Genomic DNA, 17352 nt, shown 5'->3' on the forward strand with positions numbered 1-17352 from the left:
AAAGAAAAAAATCAACAAAATAAGAGTAGTCAGACGATATAAATCAGTGTTCAAAGTTAAAAATGTTACAAAATGAGAAACCGAAAGATTTCTGAACACATGAATTCTGAACGTAAAAGTACGTAGAAAAGGTATTAAAACAGAGTTCAAAGTTCATGTTGCCTCTCGGACTCCTACCTCCTCTCATTTTTCTGAAAAAGGGAAAGAAAGAAATAGAAAAACAATATTGTCAGAAGATGGAGATCAGTGTTCAAAGTTAAAAATGTTACAAAATAAGCAGTTGAAATATTTCTGAACACATGAATTCTGAAATTAAAAGTATGTAGAAAAAGTATAAAAACAGAGTTCAAAGTTCATGTTGCCTCTCAGACTCCTACCTCCTCTCATTTTTCTGAAAAAGAGAAAGAAAGAAATAGAAAAACAATATTGTCAGAAGATGGAGATCAGTGTTCAAAGTTAAAAATGTTACAAAATAAGAAACCGAAAGATTTCTGAACATAAAAGTAGGTAGAAAAAGTATAAAAACAGAGTTCAAAGTTCATGTTGCCTCTCGGACTCCTACGTCCTCTCATTTTTCTGAACAAAAAAAGAAAAAATCAACAAAATAAGAGTAGTCAGATGATATAAATCAGTGTTCAAAGTTAAAAATGTTACAAAAGGAGAAACCGAAAGATTTCTGAACACATGAATTCTGAACGTAAAAGTACGTAGAAAAGGTATTAAAACAGAGTTCAAAGTTCATGTTGCCTCTCAGACTCCTACCTCCTCTCATTTTTCTGAAAAAGGGAAAGAAAGAAATAGAAAAAGAATATTGTCAGAAGATGGAGATCAGTGTTCAAAGTTAAAAATGTTACAAAATAAGCAGTTGAAATATTTCTGAACACATGAATTCTGAAATTAAAAGTACATAGAAAAGGTATAAAAACAGAGTTCAAAGATCACATTGCCTCTTGAACTCCTACCTCCTCTCATTTTTCTGAAAAAGAGAAAGAAAGAAAAAGAAAAAGAATATTGTCAGAAGATGGAGATCAGTGTTCAAAGTTAAAAATGTTACAAAATAAGCAGTTGAAATATTTCTGAACACATGAATTCTGAAATTAAAAGTATGTAGAAAAGGTATTAAAACAGAGTTCAAAGTTCATGTTGCCTCTCGGACTCCTACCTCCTCTCATTTTTCTGAAAAAGAGAAATAAATAAATAGAAAAACAATATTGTCAGAAGATGGAGATCAGTGTTCAAAGTTAAAAATGTTACAAAATAAGCAGTTGAAATATTTCTGAACACATGAATTCTGAACGTAAAAGAACGTAGAAAAAGTATAAAAACAGAGTTCAAAGTTCATGTTGCCTCTCGGACTCCTACCTCCTCTCATTTTTCTGAACAAAAAAGAAAAAAATCAACAAAATAAGAGTAGTCAGACAATATAAATCAGTGTTCAAAGTTAAAAATGTTACAAAATAAGCAGTTGAAATATTTCTGAACACATGAATTCTGAACGTAAAAGAAAGTAGAAAAGGTATTAAAACAGAGTTCAAAGTTCACGTTGCCTCTCGAATTCCTACCTCCTCTCATTTTTCTGAAAAAGAAAAAGAAAAAAACAACAAAGAAAGAGCAATCAGACGATGGAGATCAATGTTCAAAGTATGAAAAACCAGATGAACAGATGAGCAATATGTCATCAGATGAAATATGACCATATCATAAGTATACTGTATCTGAATTTAAAATGAGTGTTCAAACTTCACATTGTTTCCAGCCCTCTCCTCTCTGTTGAAAACAAATGGAAGAAGAGAAGAAACTGATTAAAAATGTTACAAAACAATCCTGAACACATGGATTCTGAACGTAAAAATAGGTAGAAAAAGTATAAAAACAGAGTTCAAAGTTCATGTTGCCTCTCGGACTCCTACCTCCTCTCATTTTTCTGAAAAAAAAAGGAAAAAAACAACAAATAAACAGTAGTCAGATGATATAAATCAGTGTTCAAAGTTAAAAATGTTACAAAATGAGAAACCGAAAGATTTCTGAACATAAACGTAGGTAGAAAAAGTATAAAAACAGAGTTCAAAGTTCATGCTGCCTCTCGGACTCCTACCTCCTCTCATTTTTTCTGAAAAAGAAAAAGAAAAAGACAACAACAACAAAACAAAGAGTAGTCAGACGATGGAGATCAATGTTCAAAGTTAAAAATGTTACAAAATAAGCAGTTGAAATATTTCTGAACACATGAATTCTGAAATTAAAAGTACGTAGAAAAAGTATAAAAACAGAGTTCAAAGTTCATGTTGCCTCTCGGACTCCTACCTCCTCTCATTTTTCTGAAAAAGAGAAAGAAAGAAAAAGAAAAAGAATATTGTCAGAAGATGGAGATCAGTGTTCAAAGTTAAAAGTGTTACAAAATAAGCAGTTGAAATATTTCTGAACACATGAATTCTGAACGTGAAAGAACGTAGAAAAAGTATAAAAACAGAGTTCAAAGTTCATGTTGCCTCTCGGACTCCTACCTCCTCTCATTTTTCTGAAAAAGAGAAAGAAAGAAATAGAAAAACAATATTGTCAGAAGATGGAGATCAGTGTTCAAAGTTAAAAATGTTACAAAATAAGAAACCGAAAGATTTCTGAACATAAAAGTAGGTAGAAAAAGTATAAAAACAGAGTTCAAAGTTCATGTTGCCTCTCGGACTCCTACCTCCTCTCATTTTTCTGAAAAAGAGAAAGAAAGAAATAGAAAAACAATATTGTCAGAAGATGGAGATCAGTGTTCAAAGTTAAAAATGTTACAAAATAAGAAACCGAAAGATTTCTGAACATAAAAGTATGTAGAAAAAGTATAAAAACAGAGTTCAAAGTTCATGTTGCCTCTCGGACTCCTACCTCCTCTCATTTTTCTGAAAAAGAGAAAGAAATAAATAGAAAAACAATATTGTCAGAAGATGGAGATCAGTGTTCAAAGTTAAAAATGTTACAAAATAAGCAGTTGAAATATTTCTGAACACATGAATTCTGAAATTAAAAGTACATAGAAAAGGTATAAAAACAGAGTTCAAAGTTCATGTTGCCTCTCGGACTCCTACCTCCTCTCATTTTTCTGAAAAAGAGAAAGAAAGAAATAGAAAAACAATATTGTCAGAAGATGGAGATCAGTGTTCAAAGTTAAAAATGTTACAAAATAAGCAGTTGAAATATTTCTGAACACATGAATTCTGAACGTAAAAGAACGTAGAAAAAGTATAAAAACAGAGTTCAAAGTTCATGTTGCCTCTCGGACTCCTACCTCCTCTCATTTTTCTGAACAAAAAAGAAAAAAATCAACAAAATAAGAGTAGTCAGACAATATAAATCAGTGTTCAAAGTTAAAAATGTTACAAAATAAGCAGTTGAAATATTTCTGAACACATGAATTCTGAACGTAAAAGAAAGTAGAAAAGGTATTAAAACAGAGTTCAAAGTTCACGTTGCCTCTCGAATTCCTACCTCCTCTCATTTTTCTGAAAAAGAAAAAGAAAAAAACAACAAAGAAAGAGCAATCAGACGATGGAGATCAATGTTCAAAGTATGAAAAACCAGATGAACAGATGAGCAATATGTCATCAGATGAAATATGACCATATCATAAGTATACTGTATCTGAATTTAAAATGAGTGTTCAAACTTCACATTGTTTCCAGCCCTCTCCTCTCTGTAGAAAACAAATGGAAGAAGAGAAGAAACTGATTAAAAATGTTACAAAACAATCCTGAACACATGGATTCTGAACGTAAAAATAGGTAGAAAAAGTATAAAAACAGAGTTCAAAGTTCATGTTGCCTCTCGGACTCCTACCTCCTCTCATTTTTCTGAAAAAGAAAGGAAAAAAACAACAAATAAACAGTAGTCAGATGATATAAATCAGTGTTCAAAGTTAAAAATGTTACAAAATGAGAAACCGAAAGATTTCTGAACATAAACGTAGGTAGAAAAAGTATAAAAACAGAGTTCAAAGTTCATGCTGCCTCTCGGACTCCTACCTCCTCTCATTTTTTCTGAAAAAGAAAAAGAAAAAGACAACAACAACAAAACAAAGAGTAGTCAGACGATGGAGATCAATGTTCAAAGTTAAAAATGTTACAAAATAAGCAGTTGAAATATTTCTGAACACATGAATTCTGAAATTAAAAGTACGTAGAAAAAGTATAAAAACAGAGTTCAAAGTTCATGTTGCCTCTCAGACTCCTACCTCCTCTCATTTTTCTGAAAAAGAGAAAGAAAGAAAAAGAAAAAGAATATTGTCAGAAGATGGAGATCAGTGTTCAAAGTTAAAAGTGTTACAAAATAAGCAGTTGAAATATTTCTGAACACATGAATTCTGAAATTAAAAGTACATAGAAAAGGTATAAAAACAGAGTTCAAAGTTCACGTTGCCTCTCGAACTCCTACCTCCTCTCATTTTTCTGAAAAAGAGAAATAAATAAATAGAAAAACAATATTGTCAGAAGATGGAGATCAGTGTTCAAAGTTAAAAATGTTACAAAATAAGCAGTTGAAATATTTCTGAACACATGAATTCTGAACATAAAAGTAGGTAGAAGAAGTATAAAAACAGAGTTCAAAGTTCATGTTGCCTCTCGGACTCCTACCTCCTCTCATTTTTCTGAACAAAAAAGAAAAAAAATCAACAAATTAAGAGTAGTCAGATGATATAAATCAGTGTTCAAAGTTAAAAATGTTACAAAATAAGCAGTTGAAATATTTCTGAACACATGAATTCTGAAATTAAAAGTACATAGAAAAGGTATAAAAACAGAGTTCAAAGTTCACGTTGCCTCTCGAACTCCTACCTCCTCTCATTTTTCTGAAAAAGAGAAAGAAAGAAAAAGAAAAAGAATATTGTCAGAAGATGGAGATCAGTGTTCAAAGTTAAAAATGTTACAAAATAAGCAGTTGAAATATTTCTGAACACATGAATTCTGAAATTAAAAGTACATAGAAAAGGTATAAAAACAGAGTTCAAAGTTCACGTTGCCTCTCGAACTCCTACCTCCTCTCATTTTTCTGAAAAAGAGAAAGAAAGAAAAAGAAAAAGAATATTGTCAGAAGATGGAGATCAGTGTTCAAAGTTAAAAATGTTACAAAATAAGCAGTTGAAATATTTCTGAACACATGAATTCTGAAATTAAAAGTATGTAGAAAAGGTATTAAAACAGAGTTCAAAGTTCATGTTGCCTCTCGGACTCCTACCTCCTCTCATTTTTCTGAAAAAGAGAAAGAAATAAATAGAAAAACAATATTGTCAGAAGATGGAGATCAGTGTTCAAAGTTAAAAATGTTACAAAATAAGCAGTTGAAATATTTCTGAACACATGAATTCTGAAATTAAAAGTATGTAGAAAAGGTATAAAAACAAAGTTCAAAGTTCATATTGCCTCTCGGACTCCTACCTCCTCTCATTTTTCTGAACAAAAAAGAAAAAAATCAACAAAATAAGAGTAGTCAGACGATATAAATCAGTGTTCAAAGTTAAAAATGTTACAAAATAAGCAGTTGAAATATTTCTGAACACATGAATTCTGAACGTAAAAGAACGTAGAATAGGTATTAAAACAGAGTTCAACGTTCACGTTGCCTCTCGAACTCCTACCTCCTCTCATTTTTCTGAAAAAGAGAAAGAAAGAAAAAGAAAAAGAATATTGTCAGAAGATGGAGATCAGTGTTCAAAGTTAAAAATGTTACAAAATAAGCAGTTGAAATATTTCTGAACACATGAATTCTGAAATTAAAAGAAAGTAGAAAAGGTATTAAAACAGAGTTCAAAGTTCACGTTGCCTCTCGAACTCCTACCTCCTCTCATTTTTCTGAAAAAGAGAAATAAATAAATAGAAAAACAATATTGTCAGAAGATGGAGATCAGTGTTCAAAGTTAAAAATGTTACAAAATAAGCAGTTGAAATATTTCTGAACACATGAATTCTGAACGTAAAAGAACGTAGAAAAAGTATAAAAACAGAGTTCAAAGTTCATGTTGCCTCTCGGACTCCTACCTCCTCTCATTTTTCTGAACAAAAAAGAAAAAAATCAACAAAATAAGAGTAGTCAGACAATATAAATCAGTGTTCAAAGTTAAAAATGTTACAAAATAAGCAGTTGAAATATTTCTGAACACATGAATTCTGAACGTAAAAGAAAGTAGAAAAGGTATTAAAACAGAGTTCAAAGTTCACGTTGCCTCTCGGACTCCTACCTCCTCTCATTTTTCTGAAAAAGAAAAAGAAAAAAACAACAAAGAAAGAGCAATCAGACGATGGAGATCAATGTTCAAAGTATGAAAAACCAGATGAACAGATGAGCAATATGTCATCAGATGAAATATGACCATATCATAAGTATACTGTATCTGAATTTAAAATGAGTGTTCAAACTTCACATTGTTTCCAGCCCTCTCCTCTCTGTTGAAAACAAATGGAAGAAGAGAAGAAACTGATTAAAAATGTTACAAAACAATCCTGAACACATGGATTCTGAACGTAAAAATAGGTAGAAAACGTATAAAAACAGAGTTCAAAGTTCATGCTGCCTCTCGGACTCCTACCTCCTCTCATTTTTTCTGAAAAAGAAAAAGAAATAAATAGAAAAACAATATTGTCAGAAGATGGAGATCAGTGTTCAAAGTTAAAAATGTTACAAAATAAGCAGTTGAAATATTTCTGAACACATGAATTCTGAAATTAAAAGTACATAGAAAAGGTATAAAAACAGAGTTCAAAGTTCATGCTGCCTCTCGGACTCCTACCTCCTCTCATTTTTTCTGAAAAAGAAAAAGAAATAAATAGAAAAACAATATTGTCAGAAGATGGAGATCAGTGTTCAAAGTTAAAAATGTTACAAAATAAGCAGTTGAAATATTTCTGAACACATGAATTCTGAAATTAAAAGTATGTAGAAAAGGTATTAAAACAGAGTTCAAAGTTCACGTTGCCTCTCGAACTCCTACCTCCTCTCATTTTTCTGAAAAAGAGAAAGAAATAAATAGAAAAACAATATTGTCAGAAGATGGAGATCAGTGTTCAAAGTTAAAAATGTTACAAAATAAGCATGAAATATTTCTGAACACATGAATTCTGAACGTAAAAGTAGGTAGAAAAAGTATAAAAACAGAGTTCAAAGTTCATGTTGCCTCTCGGACTCCTACCTCCTCTCATTTTTCTGAACAAAAAAGAAAAAAATCAACAAAATAAGAGTAGTTAGATGATATAAATCAGTGTTCAAAGTTAAAAATGTTACAAAATAAGCAGTTGAAATATTTCTGAACACATGAATTCTGAAATTAAAAGTACATAGAAAAGGTATAAAAACAGAGTTCAAAGTTCACGTTGCCTCTTGAACTCCTACCTCCTCTCATTTTTCTGAAAAAGAAAAAGAAAAAGACAACAACAACAAAACAAAGAGTAGTCAGACGATGGAGGTCAATGTTCAAAGTTAAAAATGTTACAAAATAAGCAGTTGAAATATTTCTGAACACATGAATTCTGAAATTAAAAGTACGTAGAAAAAGTATAAAAACAGAGTTCGAAGTTCATGTTGCCTCTCAGACTCCTACCTCCTCTCATTTTTCTGAAAAAGAGAAAGAAAGAAAAAGAAAAAGAATATTGTCAGAAGATGGAGATCAGTGTTCAAAGTTAAAAGTGTTACAAAATAAGCAGTTGAAATATTTCTGAACACATGAATTCTGAACGTAAAAGAACGTAGAAAAAGTATAAAAACAGAGTTCAAAGTTCATGTTGCCTCTCGGACTCCTACCTCCTCTCATTTTTCTGAACAAAAAAGAAAAAAATCAACAAAATAAGAGTAGTCAGACAATATAAATCAGTGTTCAAAGTTAAAAATGTTACAAAATAAGCAGTTGAAATATTTCTGAACACATGAATTCTGAACGTAAAAGAAAGTAGAAAAGGTATTAAAACAGAGTTCAAAGTTCACGTTGCCTCTCGAATTCCTACCTCCTCTCATTTTTCTGAAAAAGAAAAAGAAAAAAACAACAAAGAAAGAGCAATCAGACGATGGAGATCAATGTTCAAAGTATGAAAAACCAGATGAACAGATGAGCAATATGTCATCAGATGAAATATGACCATATCATAAGTATACTGTATCTGAATTTAAAATGAGTGTTCAAACTTCACATTGTTTCCAGCCCTCTCCTCTCTGTTGAAAACAAATGGAAGAAGAGAAGAAACTGATTAAAAATGTTACAAAACAATCCTGAACACATGGATTCTGAACGTAAAAATAGGTAGAAAAAGTATAAAAACAGAGTTCAAAGTTCATGCTGCCTCTCGGACTCCTACCTCCTCTCATTTTTTCTGAAAAAGAAAAAGAAAAAGACAACAACAACAAAACAAAGAGTAGTCAGACGATGGAGATCAATGTTCAAAGTTAAAAATGTTACAAAATAAGCAGTTGAAATATTTCTGAACACATGAATTCTGAAATTAAAAGTACGTAGAAAAAGTATAAAAACAGAGTTCAAAGTTCATGTTGCCTCTCAGACTCCTACCTCCTCTCATTTTTCTGAAAAAGAGAAAGAAAGAAATAGAAAAACAATATTGTCAGAAGATGGAGATCAGTGTTCAAAGTTAAAAATGTTACAAAATAAGAAACCGAAAGATTTCTGAACATAAAAGTAGGTAGAAAAAGTATAAAAACAGAGTTCAAAGTTCATGTTGCCTCTCGGACTCCTACCTCCTCTCATTTTTCTGAAAAAGAGAAAGAAAGAAATAGAAAAACAATATTGTCAGAAGATGGAGATCAGTGTTCAAAGTTAAAAATGTTACAAAATAAGAAACCGAAAGATTTCTGAACATAAAAGTAGGTAGAAAAAGTATAAAAACAGAGTTCAAAGTTCATGTTGCCTCTCGGACTCCTACCTCCTCTCATTTTTCTGAACAAAAAAGAAAAAAAATGAACAAAATAAGAGTAGTCAGATGATATAAATCAGTGTTCAAAGTTAAAAATGTTACAAAATAAGCAGTTGAAATATTTCTGAACACATGAATTCTGAAATTAAAAGTACATAGAAAAGGTATAAAAACAGAGTTCAAAGTTCATGTTGCCTCTCGGACTCCTACCTCCTCTCATTTTTCTGAAAAAGAGAAAGAAATAAATAGAAAAACAATATTGTCAGAAGATGGAGATCAGTGTTCAAAGTTAAAAATGTTACAAAATAAGCAGTTGAAATATTTCTGAACACATGAATTCTGAACGTAAAAGAACGTAGAAAAAGTATAAAAACAGAGTTCAAAGTTCATGTTGCCTCTCGGACTCCTACCTCCTCTCATTTTTTCTGAAAAAGAAAAAGAAAAAGACAACAACAACAAAACAAAGAGTAGTCAGACGATGGAGATCAATGTTCAAAGTTAAAAATGTTACAAAATAAGCAGTTGAAATATTTCTGAACACATGAATTCTGAACGTAAAAGTAGGTAGAAAAAGTATAAAAACAGAGTTCAAAGTTCATGTTGCCTCTCGGACTCCTACCTCCTCTCATTTTTCTGAACAAAAAAGAAAAAAATCAACAAAATAAGAGTAGTCAGACGATATAAATCAGTGTTCAAAGTTAAAAATGTTACAAAATAAGCAGTTGAAATATTTCTGAACACATGAATTCTGAACGTAAAAGAACGTAGAATAGGTATTAAAACAGAGTTCAACGTTCACGTTGCCTCTCGAACTCCTACCTCCTCTCATTTTTCTGAAAAAGAGAAAGAAAGAAAAAGAAAAAGAATATTGTCAGAAGATGGAGATCAGTGTTCAAAGTTAAAAATGTTACAAAATAAGCAGTTGAAATATTTCTGAACACATGAATTCTGAACATAAAAGTAGGTAGAAAAAGTATAAAAACAGAGTTCAAAGTTCATGTTGCCTCTCGGACTCCTACCTCCTCTCATTTTTCTGAACAAAAAAGAAAAAAATCAACAAAATAAGAGTAGTCAGATGATATAAATCAGTGTTCAAAGTTAAAAATGTTACAAAATAAGCAGTTGAAATATTTCTGAACACATGAATTCTGAAATTAAAAGTACGTAGAAAAAGTATTAAAACAGAGTTCAAAGTTCATGTTGCCTCTCGGACTCCTACCTCCTCTCATTTTTCTGAAAAAGAGAAAGAAATAAATAGAAAAACAATATTGTCAGAAGATGGAGATCAGTGTTCAAAGTTAAAAATGTTACAAAATAAGCAGTTGAAATATTTCTGAACACATGAATTCTGAATGTAAAAGTAGGTAGAAAAAGTATTAAAACAGAGTTCAAAGTTCATGTTGCCTCTCGGACTCCTACCTCCTCTCATTTTTCTGAACAAAAAAGAAAAAAATCAACAAAATAAGAGTAGTCAGACGATATAAATCAGTGTTCAAAGTTAAAAATGTTACAAAATAAGCAGTTGAAATATTTCTGAACACATGAATTCTGAAATTAAAAGTACATAGAAAAGGTATAAAAACAGAGTTCAAAGTTCACATTGCCTCTTGAACTCCTACCTCCTCTCATTTTTCTGAAAAAGAGAAAGAAAGAAAAAGAAAAAGAATATTGTCAGAAGATGGAGATCAGTGTTCAAAGTTAAAAATGTTACAAAATAAGCAGTTGAAATATTTCTGAACACATGAATTCTGAAATTAAAAGTATGTAGAAAAGGTATTAAAACAGAGTTCAAAGTTCACGTTGCCTCTCGAATTCCTACCTCCTCTCATTTTTCTGAAGAAGAAAAAGAAAAAAACAACAAAGAAAGAGCAATCAGACGATGGAGATCAATGTTCAAAGTATGAAAAACCAGATGAACAGATGAGCAATATGTCATCAGATGAAATATGACCATATCATAAGTATACTGTATCTGAATTTAAAATGAGTGTTCAAACTTCACATTGTTTCCAGTCCTCTGCTCTCTGTAGAAAACAAATGGAAGACGAGAAGAAACTGATTAAAAATGTTACAAAACAATTCTGAACACATGAATTCTGAACGTAAAAGTAGGTAGAAAAAGTATAAAAACAGAGTTCAAAGTTCATGTTGCCTCTCGGACTCCTACCTCCTCTCATTTTTCTGAAAAAGAAAAAGAAAAAAACAACAAAGAAAGAGCAATCAGACGATGGAGATCAATGTTCAAAGTATGAAAAACCAGATGAACAGATGAGCAATATGTCATCAGATGAAATATGACCATATCATAAGTATACTGTATCTGAATTTAAAATGAGTGTTCAAACTTCACACTGTCTCCAGTCCTCTGCTCTCTGTAGAAAACAAATGGAAGACGAGAAGAAACTGATTAAAAATGTTACAAAACAATCCTGAACACATGAATTCTGAACGTAAAAGTAGGTAGAAAACGTATAAAAACAGAGTTCAACGTTCACGTTGCCTCTCAGACTCCTACCTCCTCTCATTTTTCTTAAGAGAAAGAAAGAAAAAGAAAGAGAATATTGTCAGAAGATGGAGATCAGTGTTCAAAGTTAAAAATGTTACAAAATAAGCAGTTGAAATATTTCTGAACACATGAATTCTGAAATTAAAAGTATGTAGAAAAGGTATTAAAACAGAGTTCAAAGTTCACGTTGCCTCTCGGACTCCTACCTCCTCTCATTTTTCTGAAAAAGAAAAAGAAAAAAACAACAAAGAAAGAGTAATCAGACGATGGAGATCAATGTTCAAAGTGTTGAAAAACCAGATGAAGAGATGAGCAATATGTCATCAGATGACCATATCATAAGTATACTGTATCTGAATTTAAAATGAGTGTTCAAACTTCACAGTCTCCAGTCCTCTCCTCTCTGTAGAAAACAAATGGATGAGACAAGAAAAACTGAAGTTACAGTCACACAAATGACAGTGACGAAACTCCAATTCAAATCAAATTATACATCAAATAATTTCTAAATCTCAAAATTCAAATTCCAGTCCTCTGTTCTCTCTAGAAAAATGGAAGACAAGAAGAAACAGAGTTTACAAAGATACAGACATGAATTTCTCAGTTACAGAGAGTTGGGTTTGTTATATTTTTTTTACCCTCAAGGTTACATATTTACTCTCAACTTGCAGACAAAAGTCAGGATCCCCAATTAACATTGAAATAGGTTTTTTTGTAATTATTCCTCCTGTTCATACTGAACATCAGAGGATCCCTTCATAATGCACTTACAATGTAAATGATGGGGGACAAAATCCACAGTCCTCCTTCTGTGCAAAAATGTATTTAAAAGCTTATCTGAAGCTAATATGAAGCTTCATCAGGCTGATATGATATATCAGGCTTTGATACACACACAATACTTGTCAGTAGTGTAAGTTCATTGTTGGTTTGGCTCTGCACATGAGATTTGGTGAAAATAACAAAAATATTAAAAAATCACCAGCGAAATCCTTTAATAGCCAGTACAAACAAGAGCAAAATCTCTTTCACTGTTCATATGGACACCTAACTGACACTTGGAAAAATTGTGAACCTGTCCTTTAAACATTCAATTTTAGAAATTGCACTGCGAAATAAAGAATAGTTTGTCCCTGTATTATTTGAATGTTTGTCTTAGCACTTTTTCAGAACACACACAGTAACTAATAATCTTAGCAAAATTAGAAAGCATATGGTAAACAGTAATGAATAAAGTGCCAATATATAGCTAATAATTTACTGTTACCTCTAATCACAGTAACCAACTACAGTACTGTGCAAAAGTTTTAGGCATTAAAAGTAAAGTGAGAATGCTTACAAAAATATTGCTATAAAATGTTCTAATTTATCAATTAACTTCTTACAAAGTTGAGTAAACAGCAGAAACCTAAATGAAATCAATATTTGCTGTTTTAAAACAGCAGCAGTTCTCCTCGGTACACTTTTACACAGTTTTTCATGGTAGCTTGCAGGTAGGTTGTTGTAACCATCCTGGAGAAAGAATGTTCTTCTGTGGATTTATTATTTAGGCCATCTCAGGTGTTGATGATGTTGAGATCAGGGCTCTGTGGGGGCCAGACCATACAATCTGTTGCAGGACTCATCATTCCTCTTGTTGCTGAAAATAGTTCTGTATGACTCTAGCTGTATGTTTCGGGTCATTGTCATGTCATGAATAAATTTGGGACCAATCACCACACCTCCAAAGAATCTAAACATCTAAGATGCCTAAAACTTTTGCACAGTACTGTATATACTTATATAATATTATAATATATATAATATTTCTGTGCAGATAAATATCCATTGTTCTCACTGCAGTTCACGTTTTGGATCAATAATCACTGTATAATAAATCATTAAATACATCTGAAAACTAGGTGCATACTGCAGACTCTAATAAACACTGAAGGGTGTTTCGACTTTCATAGCTTACATCAAAACTTTTGCATAATTTGTCACAGATCTACTGTAGATAACAAAATAAACACAAGGCTCCTGTAAATCACAATTTTTGTAAAATAGCCTTGTTACATCTAATACTGCTCCCACATGAGAGACATTAAAGCTATAGTTGTGCCATGGCCTATCATTTGAACAATGCATGGTGCTGAAATTAAGTCTAATAAGCCTTTCAGAAATGAAAGTCTAATGTGTGAATTCCAACACTGTTTTAATTTAAAAACTTTAGCCTATGCCTATGCTGATGCCATTATTTCTCCTAGATACAGTCCTTAACAGTGTCTATTTTATTCTTAAAAGAAATAAACAAAACCACTGCACCGGTTAACACCCCAATAAAAGAATCCTTAAAAAACTGGCTCATGGTTGAATCTAATTGCTGACCCCTGTCATACAGTGTTGTTTCTTGTTACTCATTTTGCACAAATGATAACTACTGTATATAATTAAATCATTAATATATCCCTACCTAAGCATTAAACAGTAAAGGTACTATCAGTAGTGGAAGAAGAATTCAGTCTTCCATGTAAGTAAAAGTGGCAATACCATGTTATCAAAATCCTCAATTACAGGTAAAGGTTATGCATTCAAAATGTTACTCAAGTAAAAGTTTAGATGTATCAGCAAAAGATACTTGTATACTAGTATCAAAATTAAAAGTACATTGTTGGCATGATAGGCCCCTGTCAGTAGTATACTAAAATATCTTATTATTATAATTGATTCATCAATGTGGAAGCAGCATTTTAGCTGGTCAAACTATTCTACATACTGTTGGGCACTGTAGTTAAATATATATCAATGCATAATATATTTTAGGCTGATCATGTGCTCTGTTTGTAACATCTTCGTGTGTAAAGGAACTTGTAACTGTAGCTGTCAGACAAATGTAGTGGAGAAAAACACAGATCCCCTAAGAAGTGAGTAGAAATATAAACATAACATTTTAATACTCAAGTACTTTAAGTACAGTACTTGAGTAAATGGTAAGGCCATGTACACTATCTGTACTCACTGTTGGGAACCACTAGTTATACTACTGATGCTTCACTATTAATAATCTAATGATGTCATATATAATAATATAGCAGTCAGAGGGACCAAACCACTACTTTTACCGCAATACTTTAACTACATCAAGCTCATGATACTTATGTACTTTTACTGCAATACTTTAACTACATCAAGCTCATAATACTTATGTACTTTTACTGTAGTAGGATAAGTATTTTTACATTGCCGTATTGGTACTTTTACTTAAGTAAAGGATCGCAGTACTTCTTCCACCACTGTGTATTAGAAGATCAGAAAACACAATGTTACTCTGTTCAACCTCTTTAAACGAACTATTATGTATTAAAGTAGAGATGAAATGAAAAATTCCTTTTTAATCCTTTTAGATCACATTTCTGGTCATATTATGCACCTATTTAACAATATATGCCAAAAAAAATCTATTTCTTTGTATTCTTATATCAAATTCAAAACATGTTGTAAAACAAAATATGACATGTGCTTACGTAGGCTTGAACCAACCAATTTCAACCAATAATATCATGACATCCATCAATCAAACTTCAACTTTTAGCAGCACAGAGCTAAGATTCATTATGACATGCCCACTTCTCAAAATTCAAATCTAATTCCTCCCAACATTATGTCCCACCTGTCCTGGCCTGTTTCACTCAGAAATACATCACAATACAGTAGTTAGATAATCTTGAAATGCCGTTTCATCTGTACTTTAAAGTGAGGCCAAGTATCTCAGTAGTAACCTGTCTGTCTGTCCTTAGTATTGGCTTTAAGTTTAATATCATATGTAAATGTTGAAAAAAACACGATTACATTGTAAATACAATTTTAAAAAACACAAGGCTACTTATAAATGTCTGAAAGAACAACTGAATTTGGATATTTCACAACTCCTTTCACCTTTGGTTGTAAGTCACAGTATAACTTTGCTACATCAGAAAGAAAATAACCCTGCAACTTACTGTAAATGTTCCTTTTTGTGTGTGTAGAGACACATATGATCTTGTCATACTGAGTTCAGTCCAGTTTCTGGTTGAAATGTGGTGCTCTCACAGCATGTTGCCTGCTTTTCTGCAAACAGTAAAATGCCAGGAGTTCAGTGTGCATCTGTCCTCAGTTATGACTGGCATTCTAGAACGTCCTTATGATCTATCAAAGGAAATAAGTTTGGATTCTACAGTCACACTGGCATATGAAGCAGTATTCACACAATACATAATCAACCCAAAGATAATGTTCTGATGCATTTACTCTTCACACATTCAGCAGTTAGTTTTCACAGTAATAGAACTGTGAAAAAAAATGCACAAATTGGTTGGTGGGTCAACACAAAGTGTACACATGTATACAGTCCTTTAAGCTTTAGCCAGTAGTGTGTGGCTCAGATGTTCAAGTACTCCTGTGTTGTATAATGTTGTATTGGGACAAACTGACCATGCAAACAATAATTTTAATAATATATATAATAACATAATAATGTTTCTGAATATTCACTTACCACGAGAGCTAATACAACAGCTAATTTACACGTTGCATTTAGCTTAGCTTCTAGTCCGCAATTAAGCCGACACAGGTGGGTGGTTAAAAAGCTCATTACCATCAACTACATTCATTTCACATTACACAAACATAAACTACTGTTTTTTGCTGTACTGTGTTTTTCAAAGGTAAAATAACACACTATTCAACTCTTTTGGAACAAAATCGTAATGCTAACCAGATAACCAGATTGGAGTAGCTAACTCAGGATAATTCATTAATTTGGAGAGAAACGCTCGCAGGTAACTTCTCTTTCAACAGCTACTCTGTAGTTTAGCAGGTTTCTCTCTCTGGGAATATCGCCGTCTCCACTCGGTTTCAACTCGTTTTATTCTTACATCAGGAGTTACTAAATCTCTCTTCTCAACTAGCGGAGTTTTGGTCACATACCTGTCAGAATAGCTTGTTTGTGAGGCGTTTAAGTAACATCTGTTATTTGTAGCAACAGAAAATAGCCTGGGTTACATTTGGCTCTGTAGTTTTGTGTTTAGAAGAAATGTTTGGAATGTATGTTAGCGAGCTGCATCCCACAGGGTTTTGATAATGAATACAACAGGATTAGCAGAAGATGCCACCAGTAGACCATTTTTATGTTGATTTTATGTAATTTCACCCTGAAATTGGTCCAGAATCCAAGGATTAGACACATTAACATGCCTGAAGTTGAGTAGCTAAACCTAATTTCCATGGCAGAGACTATGACTCACAACGCATAGCACTATGCTTATGTGCTCTGGTTTATTTGACTCACACAGGAACTGAGCCCCAACCAAATCACATGTAAACATTTTGTTTGGGTGACTCTGGACTAGACTAGATCACACCTACAAGTCCCTAGCCATGTTGTGACAGTGAAAACATTTTTCTTTATTTTTTTTTCTATACCTTCACCAAAATGTATGTTTTTCAATGCTCTGCAGTAGGCCTACAGATTAATTGCCTTTTTGTGTTATTTATAATGTGACTGCCAAAAGGTAATACAATGAATACATAAAATTAATCAAATAGGCACCGGTGAATAGATTTACAAACACAGCAACATTAAAGGTTGGTTATATAGACATTTCTATACAAATTGGGGATGTGCCAACATTATCCATTCCAGCTTAATGAGCCAGTAAAAGAAATGAAACATCAGCACAAACCAATGGCTGGCTATAGTTGACTTCAGCATTGATAGCAGGTTTCTATGGGAGTTTCTAATATGACTGCGTATAAGCATGTCATTTCTGTGAGTAGGCATATTACAGCAGTTTCAGAGGGGCCAGTGTTCATTTATGCTGTCCTAGTAGGTCTCTACCTACAAGTAACAGGTCAAGATAACAAAATCAAAACACACGGACTGATGGACTCATCTGTCCAAGAAACAGGCTGATGTTAAATCTGATGAAGGTTGAATCA

At 32.3% G+C, this 17352-nt stretch overlaps 3 long non-coding RNA genes across 5 annotated transcripts; 1 reads left to right on the plus strand and 2 right to left on the minus strand.

The window, feature by feature from the left end:
• Window positions 1–1583: 1583 nt before the first annotated feature.
• LOC122983464 lies at window positions 1584–10542 on the minus strand. Of its 3 annotated transcripts, none has more exons than XR_006403713.1 (7): window positions 10511–10542; window positions 7974–8178; window positions 6218–6422; window positions 6018–6031; window positions 3475–3679; window positions 3275–3288; window positions 1584–1767 (listed from the first exon to the last, which is right to left on the minus strand). It is a non-coding gene; the product is annotated as an uncharacterized LOC122983464 (long non-coding RNA). The 3 variants fall into 3 exon arrangements; XR_006403712.1 differs by lacking the exon at window positions 6018–6031 and adding an exon at window positions 7774–7787; XR_006403711.1 differs by lacking the exon at window positions 3275–3288 and adding an exon at window positions 7774–7787.
• Window positions 10543–10600: 58 nt separating this feature from the next.
• On the plus strand, window positions 10601–11422 carry LOC122983466. The gene is made up of 2 exons (XR_006403715.1): window positions 10601–10655; window positions 11352–11422. It is a non-coding gene; the product is annotated as an uncharacterized LOC122983466 (long non-coding RNA).
• On the minus strand, window positions 11080–11722 carry LOC122983463. The gene is made up of 2 exons (XR_006403710.1): window positions 11604–11722; window positions 11080–11420 (listed from the first exon to the last, which is right to left on the minus strand). It is a non-coding gene; the product is annotated as an uncharacterized LOC122983463 (long non-coding RNA).
• Window positions 11723–17352: the final 5630 nt, after the last annotated feature.

Source organism: Thunnus albacares, chromosome 6 (assembly GCF_914725855.1).
Source record: "Thunnus albacares chromosome 6, fThuAlb1.1, whole genome shotgun sequence".
Taxonomy (NCBI): domain Eukaryota; kingdom Metazoa; phylum Chordata; class Actinopteri; order Scombriformes; family Scombridae; genus Thunnus; species Thunnus albacares.